This window comes from Scyliorhinus torazame, chromosome 5, assembly GCF_047496885.1.
Source record: "Scyliorhinus torazame isolate Kashiwa2021f chromosome 5, sScyTor2.1, whole genome shotgun sequence".
Classification (NCBI taxonomy): Eukaryota; Metazoa; Chordata; class Chondrichthyes; order Carcharhiniformes; family Scyliorhinidae; genus Scyliorhinus; species Scyliorhinus torazame.
Window position 1 is genome coordinate 120,653,768 of NC_092711.1, and position 9,466 is coordinate 120,663,233.

At 43.6% G+C, this 9,466-nt stretch overlaps 1 pseudogene; it reads left to right on the forward strand.

The window, feature by feature from the left end:
- The first annotated feature begins 5,126 nt into the window (after positions 1 to 5,126).
- LOC140421769 (cytochrome c oxidase subunit 7C, mitochondrial pseudogene) lies at positions 5,127 to 5,426 on the forward strand (annotated as a pseudogene).
- The last annotated feature ends 4,040 nt before the right edge of the window (positions 5,427 to 9,466 follow it).

Below are 9,466 nucleotides of genomic sequence, written 5' to 3' on the forward strand. Positions count from 1 at the left end.
AGACAGTTGAACGCGAATGTGCGGAGGCTTTTGAACGTTATCATGATGCCAGCGAGGGAGGGGGAGGTGGAGATAGTGGTGGCAATGGACGCTGAGAAAGCCTTCGATAGGGTAGAGTGGGGGTACCTGTGGGAGGTGCTGAAGAGATTCGGGTTTGGGGAGGGGTTTGTCAGGTGGGTCAGGCTGTTGTACGAGGTCCCGATCGCGGGTGTGGCCACAAATAGGAGGAGGTCCGCGTACTTTCGGTTGCACCGAGGGACGAGACATGGGTGTCCCCTGTCCCCCCTGCTCTTCGCACTGGCGATTGAACCCCTGGCTATGGCACTGAGAGAGTCGAGGAACTGGAGGGGATTGGTGCGGGGTGGGGAGGAGCACAGGGTGTCGCTTTATGCAGACGACCTGCTGCTGTATGTGGCGGACCCGGTGGGAGGAATGCCAGAGGTAATGAGGATGCTTAGGGAATTCGGGGACTTTTCGGGGTACAAGCTCAATATGGGGAAGAGCGAGCTGTTCGTAGTTCAGCTAGGGGACCAGGAGAGGGGGATTGGTGAGCTCCCACTAAAAAGGGCGGAGAGGAGTTTCAGATATTTTGGGGTCCAGGTGGCTAGGAGCTGGGGGGCCCTGCATAGGCTTAACTTTACAAGGCTGGTGGAGCAAATCGAGGAGGAGTGCAAGAGGTGGGACGCGTTGCCGCTGTCCCTGGCGGGTAGGGTGCAGTCAATCAAAATGACTGTGCTCCCAAGGTTTTGGTTCCTGTTCCAGTGCCTCCCCATGTTTATCCCGAAGGCTTTTTTTCAGGCGGGTTAACAGGAGTATAATGGGGTTTGTGTGGGCACGAGGGACTCCGAGGGTGAGAAGGGTGTTCCTGGAGCGGAGTAGAGATAGGGGGGGCTGGCACTTCCCAACCTCTGTGGGTACTACTGGGCCGCCAATGCGACAATGGTGCGCAAGTGGGTGATGGAGGGGGAGGGGGCTGCATGGAAGAGGCTGGAGACGGCGTCCTGTGTGGGTACGAGTCTGGGGGCGCTGGCGACGGCGCCGCTGCCGCTCCCTCCAAGGAGGTATACCACGAGCCCGGTAGTGGTGGCAGCCCTCAAAATTTGGGGGCAGTGGAGGCGGCATAGGGGGGAAGTTAGGGCCTCGGCGTGGACCCCATTACGGGGGAACCACCGGTTCGCCCCAGGAAGAACAGGTGGAGGGTTTTCGGGGTGGCACAGGGCAGGCATACGAAAGTTAGGGGACCTGTTTGTGGACGGGAAGTTCGCGAGCTTTGGTGAGCTGGAGGAGAAGTACGGGCTCCCCCCCGGGGAACACCTTCAGGTACTTACAGGTAAGGGTGTTTGCCAGACAGCAGGTGGTGGAATTCCCACGGCTACTGCCACACACAATACAGGACAGGGTGCTCTCGGGGGGGTGGGTGGGATTGGGGAAGATCTCGGAAATTTACCAGGTGATGCAGGAGGAGGAGGAGGCCTAGGTGGTGGAGTTGAAAGGGAAGTGGGAGGAGGGGTTGGGAGAGGAGATCGAAGAGGGGACGTGGGCAGATGCCCTAGGGAGGGTGAACTCATCCTCTTCATGCGCGAGGCTCAGCCTCATACAGTTTAAGGTGCTGCACAGGGCACACATGATCGGGACAAGGATGAGCAGGTTCTTTGGGGGTGAGGACAGGTGTGTTAGGTGCTGAGGGAGCCCAGCAAATCACACCCATATGTTCTGGGCATGCCCAGCGCTGGAGGAATTTTGGAAGGGCGTAGCGAGGACGGTGTCGAGGGTGGTAGGATCTAGGGTCAAACCGGGCTGGGGGCTCGCAATATTTGGGGTGGCAGAGCAGCCGGGAGTGCAGGAGGCGAAAGAGGCTGGAATTCTGGCCTTTGCGTCCCTGGTAGCCCGGCGGAGGATTCTCCTTCAGTGGAAAGATACGAGGCCCCCAAGTGTGGAATCCTGGATCAGCGATATGGCAGGGTTCATTAAATTGGAGAGGGTGAAATTCGCCTTGAGAGGGTCGGTACAAGGGTTCTTTAGGCGGTGGCAACCGTTCTTAGACTTTCTGGCTGAATGCTAGACATTGGTCAATGGCAGCAGCAGCTCGGGGGGTGGGGGTGGGGTTTACTTTATTTTTGTTTATGTTATTTACACTGTAAGGGTCTGAGGGGGTGTATACACCTGTTGTCTTAAGTCGGGGTGTTAATGTTAATTTATTATTTAGGTACGGGGGGAGGGGTTTGGGGGGTTGCTTTTTTAGATTGTGTTTTGTACTTACCCCTGTTGGGTTCTTTTTTCTTTCTCATTTTGTTATTGATATTTTATGAAAACCTTTAATAAAAATTATTTTATTAAAATAAAAATAATTTATTTGTATGGGTAAAGTTTACTCACGAAGAGCAGGTAAAGAGGTCACAATTTTAAGAGATACAGGGGCTAGTCAATCTTCAATGGTAAGAGATGAGGAATGATGTAGTTTGGGAAGAATGTTGCCAGAAAAGGTGGTGATATCTGGAATTCAGGGTGAGAGGAGGAGTGTTCCATTATATAAGGTAAGGTTGGAAAGTCCAGTGAAGATTGGTGAAGTGGTAGTAGGAGTAATAGATAAACTATCTTGTCCAGGAATACAATTTATCTTGGGTAATGACATAGCTGGATCGCTGGTGGGAGTGATGTCTACTGTGGTTGACAAGCCAGTGGAAAATCAGACAACTGAAGGGTTGAAGTCGAAAATCCAGGGATTTTTCCGGGTTGTGTAGTAACAAGGTCGCAAAGTCACAGGTTAAGACAAGAGGAGAAATCAAAGAGTGAAGATGAAGTTCAAGTGCAATTATCAGAAACGATTTTTGATCAGATGGTTGAAAAAGAACAAGAACAGGTGGAGAATGAGGTGGGTATTTTTAATTCAGGAAAATTGGCGGAGTTACAACAGAAAGATGTAGAAAAAAAACGGATATATCAGAAAGCATATACAGAAGAGGAATCTGAGAGTATACCAGAGTGTTATTACCGTAAAAATTATGTCTTGATGAGAAAATGGAGACCTGTACATATGTGGGTGGATCAAAAGTGGGCAGAGGTTCATCAAGTAGTATTGCCGGTAGGGTACAGACAGGAGGTGTTGCGAGTTGCACATGAGGTACCAGTGGGAGGTCATTTGGAATAAGGAAAACTCAAGCTAAAATCCAGAAACATTTTTGTTGGCCTGGACTACATAAAGATGTAGTTAAATGTTGTCAATCATGTCATACATGTCAAGTGATAGGAAAACCTCAAGTAGTGATAAAACCAGCACTTTTAATACCCATTCCAGCATTTGAGGAACCTTTTACGAGGGTCCTCGTCGATTGTGTAGGACGGCTTACTAAAACAAAAAGTGGGAATCAATATCTTTTGACTATAATGGATATATCCACTAGGTTTCCAGAGGTCATTCCAGTATGTAATATTACAGCTAAAAGGATTGTGGAGGAGTTACTTAAATTCTTTACTAGATATGGACTACCCACAGAAATTCAATCGGATCAAGGATCGAATTTTACTTCAGAGTTATTCAAAGAAGTTATGGATAGCTTAGGAATAAAACAACTTAAATCAACTGCGTACCATCCAGAATCGCAGGGAGTGTTAGAAAGGTGGCATCAGACATTAAAGACAATGTTGAGGGCATATTGTCAAGATTATCCAGAGGATTGGGATAAAGGAATCCCATTCGTATTGTTTGCAAATTTAGTCCTTTTGAACTAATTTTTGGTCATGAGGTAAGAAGACCACTTAAATTGATTGAGGAAAAATTGATGAGTGAGAAATCGGAAATTACACTATTGGATTACGTCTCAAATTTTAGGGAACGATTAAATAGAGCAGGTGAATTGGCTAGACAACATTTGAAAGTTGCACAAAATGTGATGAAACGGGTAGCGGTCAAGAAATCCAAAGTTCGTAGTTTTGCCAGTGGGGATAAAGTTTTAGTGTTATTACCAGTGGTAGGTGAGCCTTTAAAAGCTAGGTTTTGTGGACCATATCAGATTGAAAGGAGATTAAGTGAGGTGAATTATGTGGTAAAAACACCAGAAAGAAGGAAGATTCACCGAGTGTGTCATGTGAATATGCTTAAAAGGTACTTTGAAAGGGAAGGAAAGAAAAAGGAGGTTTTAATGATTCTAACTCAAAGTGACGAACCAAATCCAGATGACTGTGAATTTGACATACCTCAAATTAAATTGGAAAATGAGGATGTTCTTAAAAATTGGGATGAATTGTTAAGTTACCTTTCAGAGGAAAAAAGAACTGACCTGAAAGAGTTATTTATATCACATGGGCAAGTTTGTAGAGATAAATTGGGAAGTACTGAAATGGCTATACATGATGTAGATGTGGGAAATGCTGTTCCTATCAAACAACATCCATATAGACTTAATCCTTTAAAATTGGCACAGGTTACCAGATCGTCGATGTATACTGCACAATTGGGTAATCCTGAAACGACTGTATTAGTCTCTTAAATGTTGCTGGTGCGTTTTTCATGCCAAATGGCATAACTTTGAACTGGTATATACCATCTGGAGTTACAAAAGCTGAAATTTCCTTTGCCCTTTCAGATAAAGGTACTTGACAGTAACCTTTCAGTAAATCCAATTTGGAAATAAAAGCAGATTGTCCCACTTTCTCAATGCAATCCTCCAAATGTGGGATAGGATAAGAGTCCGTTCTTGTAACTGCATTTACCTTTCTATAGTCCACACACAACCGTTGGGTACCATATTACTGAAGTGATGCCACACAACGGAGCTGAGTTCACTTCTGCTTTTGGTTTCAGTTTGATAAAGCAGCTACGGTGTGTCTGTGGGTTTCCAGAGAGCTGCAGGAAGAAAAGCAAGGTGCTGGAGCTGAAGTCAACCAAGCTGATATATCTCTGCCATCCAACAGAAAATATATATATTCTGTGACCTGGTTTGTTACTGTTTTGAAGGTTTGAAGCCTTTTGGATGTTTGAAGGAACATTTTGAGGGATTATTTAGTGTTGTATTATTTTCGGGGTTATCTTTGAAGTAAGGGGTGTTAAGGGATCCAATGTTTATTTAAAATATTAAGTTGAGTTCATGAAATAAACATTGTTTTGTGTCAAAAACCACGTGTCCGAATCAGAAGACATGTTGTTGGCACGGACCATCCGTAACTTCAGCACTTCCTTGATCGGCAGGTCGCACTATGAGGAAGGCCCAGGAAAGAACTTGCCATTTTCTGTGGAGAACAAGTGGCGGCTGTTGGCAATGATGTCAGTATTCTTTGGCTCTGGCTTTGCTGCCCCATTTGTTTTAGTCTGGCACCAAATGCTCAAGAAATGAGACTACATTATTCAGTGGAACTCCATCTCAACTGTCATGTGATATCTGCTGAGCAGCTTAAATTGTCATGAGGGAATCTGCTGTCAATCTTTCCAGTGAGATGCTCTTGTAAATAACATTATAACAAATTTAAAAAAAAAACACGTGTCCATAATTGTAATATCACACCTGGGGAACAAGCCGGGTGCTTCAAAAGCAACAATCCATTAAAGGGGGAGGTTGGTTGAACTCTATGATACATTTTGGGGTTATGAAAACACCTCGCCCATAACACTGAACAAAGCCCTCTAGAGATCACTTTGCTGATTTACTTTATTAGATTTCAAATGAATTATGAAATGTAGAAAAGTCCGCCCAGCAAATATCTCAGGGTGAAATGATTTCCTCTCATTCAATAATAACATTATTCTTATGTTCCTCATCAAACACATTTAGTCAGTATTTGTTCCATTATTCAAAACTTGATATTATTTGATATTTATCTCCTCGTGTGTAATTGAGACTCTCTGAAATATACAACATTGAATTGCAAACATGAATGACGAAGAAAGTAAATCGAGTCACTGGGTAATACAAGTTCCCTTGTGTTCATCTGAGATTGACCACAGTCAGTTTTTAAACACAATCAAATATCTTCACAGGTAGGAGATTAAAGAATGATATGTTTATTATATTTGACCCTCTTTGTTCTGGGTATGAAACATTCTGCAGCCTAAATCCCGTTCGTGAAAGGAGGGATGACAACAAATCCATACTGAGCCTGGATTTCCTCATCTCCCTGAGTGGCTGTTCCTGTTTCTCCACCACAAAGCCCGATTTTCAAAAAGGTGTTTCAGTTAAATCTCTGCCATTTCCTCTAATTCAGTTAGAGTATCATTTGTCTCTGTCTGTATGAGCACACATTACTATTGGATCTATTTCAGATGGTGATTAAAAATGTTAATCTACACCCGTAAATCCATTAAATTCTGTTGTGAGATGAACACACAGCGAATGTCCGAACTGTGTCAAAATGGGATCATCTTTTTCTGATCTTTGCTTCTTCAATATTCACTACCTCCGACTTCTCTGAATGAAGTTTGAGGCCGAGATGAGACCAAATATATATCTAATATATGGGATTCAGATGACATGCAGAAACAATCGCATGTTATCCAAACTTCCCTCAAACTAAGTGGGAAATATTCAATGTTCCTGCCCAGTTTTGAACAGAGGACCTTTCGCGGGGTTAGATGAGCGTGATAACCACTACACTACAGAAACAGGCGGCAGCGGAGCAGCCAATGGACCTGTGCTATGTTCAACTGCAGTGACTTGCTGCAGCTTCTGATGGTTAGGCTGAGAGGCCATCTCACTTATTACTCTCCTCCACATGTTTATTTCTAGCAACATTTTCATTACTTCCTGTTAGGGGATATTTTCTGATACTGGACTATGATATAAATTATAGGTGGCCCTGTAACTATATTTGTGCTCCACTATTACTTTTGAATAGTTCTGATGAGACAAAAGGTGCTCATTGGCGTCAATGCCCGTTTATAAGAGGCGACTTGTAGAATTAGTGTATACACAATGCTTGTAAATATCAGAAAGGACACAAAATGACTGTGAGCTGATAAAGCAATACTAAAGACACAAAATGGCCGAACTAGCCACATTCCTGAACAATAAGTTACATACTGTGTAAACTGCCTCATGAGAGCCAAGCGTGAGTACTTATAGGGAGTATCTCAACAGCTGCTGATAACAGCTTCACAGAACAAGGAATGCAATATATGAAAAATGAAAATCGCTTGTCACAAGGAAGCTTCAAATGAAGTTACTGTGAAAAGCCCATAGTCGCCATATTCCGACACCTGTTCAGGGAGGCTGTTACAGGAATTGAACCATGCTGCTGGCCTGCCTTGGTCTTCTTTCAAAGCCAGCGATTTAGCCCTGTGCTAAACAGCCCCTGTTATATCCATAACAGATCAAGGTCTCCAGCTGTGGACAGGACATATCCTTGTGTTAGTTTTGAGCGACTTCTGAATTAAGTTAGGGGCGGGTAAGACAACACCCACTTTACCATATATGTGATAACTGGGATGCTAAGAAAATTGATTGACTGCATGTAATGAATTGTGACGCAAATATAGTTGATTGATTGCATGTAAATGAGAATACAACTAATTCCACCCCTTGAATCTGTGTATTAACCCAATGCGAACCAGAGCTCAAGTGAGAAAGAGTATTGCGAGGCTGCATAAGATCTTTCTCCTAGATCTGAAATAAGACTGTTTCTTTACTTACTCAAACAGGCCTTCGTGTGAATATTTTCACCTCTAACACTTCCATTGACCTCTCTACCCTCACCATTGTCTCCCCCCCCCCCCCCTCCCCACACACACACACACCACTTGGGCAATCTGCTCCCTGTTCCTCGTCTTCCTCTGACACACTGCTTACTTTAGTTCTGCCGTTAACACTATCTAATCTCTTAACATGCCACTATCAGCACCTTTCTTAGCCTTGTAAGAAGTCCCTCAACATCAGGTTAAAGTCCAACAGGTTTGTTTGGAGTCACTAGCTTTCAAAGCGCAGCTCCTTCATCAGGTGAGTTTCTTAGCCTTGATCACCCCCATTTACATTCCTTTTCTTTCTGTCCAAGACATTTTAGTCATTCTCCACCTATTGCTGGCCCTCTATCCAGTCCCAATTCTCCACAAAACCTCTGCTCCCCACACCATCCACCACCTCCGCCCCCGCCCCACCCACAATAGTCTAAATTATGACTCTGTTTCCAGTTCTCCAGCTTTCTCCAAAGCATCACCCACACTCAATGTCAGCTGCCATCTCTCTCCACAGAGGCTGTCAGACCTGCTGAGATTGTCCAGTATTTTCTGTTTTTGTTTCTGATTGAAGCATCCGCAGTAATTTGCTTTTATCTTACAATTAGACATGATTGACACAGTTATTATGTTCATCTGCATCTGTCAATCCATTATATACTGTTGTGGATGAACAAACTGCGAATCGCCGAACTGTCTTAAAGCAGGGAAAACTTTATCAGCTCATTGCTTCTTGAAAATTCAGTACTTCAGACTTTACTGAATCAATTTTTGTGGCTAATGTGAGACTAAATCTCCTATTCCTCCAACATACAAGATTCAGGTAATATTCAGGGACAAACATATGTGTGCAAAGTTTTCCTCAGACTAAATGAGAAGCATTTAATGCTTCTGGCAGTTTCGAACCAGGCACCTTTCACGTATTAGCTGATTATGATAACCTCTATGCTACAGAAACAGCTGGCAGCACAGTACCCAATGGACCTGTGCAACGTTCAACTGCACAGTATTGCCGCAGCTTTCAATGATTCGGCTGAGAGGCCAGGTCACTGATTACAAGAAGACAACTGTTTCTTTAAAACATGTGTCTCAACTTGTAAAACCATAAGATATAGAACTTATATTGAACTTTAGCATTTGTTCAGCAAATATCTAATGGAACATTGCTCTCTGTTCAATCATTAATGCCTCATTCTTATCTTCCTGCAGTAAACTTCCACCAATTTTATTCAATATTTGTTTCAGTATTCAATGTTGAACATCAGTATATTTATTTGTTCTATATGACTTCATTTTGAATTGAAGTCTCGCGTCTTCACTCTGAGTAACTCTGAAATGCACCATGGAATTGCAAACTTGACTCACCAAGAAACGTGGGTCACTGGGTCATACAAATCCCATGAATCTTTGTTGAGATTGTGGCCATGATATGGAGGGGCTGGCGTTGGACTGGGGTGGGCACAGTAAGAAGTCTTACAACACCAGGTTAAAGTTCAACAGGTTTGTTTTGAATCACTAGTTTTCAGAGTGTAGCTCCTTCCTCTTCACCTGAGGAAGGAGCTGTGCTCCGAAAGCTGGTGATTCTTAACAAACCTGTTTGACTTTAACCTGGTGTTGTAAGACTTCTTACTTTGTTGAGATTGACCGCAGACAGCTTTTGAATAAAGTCAAATATTGTTATATGGAAGATAATTCCAAATTATGTGTTGCTTATATTTGACCCCTCTGTGTTTTGGTGTGAAACATTCTGCAGCCTAAATACCGTTCATGTATAAGAAAGGAGGGGTGACAGCAAATCCGTACTGAGCC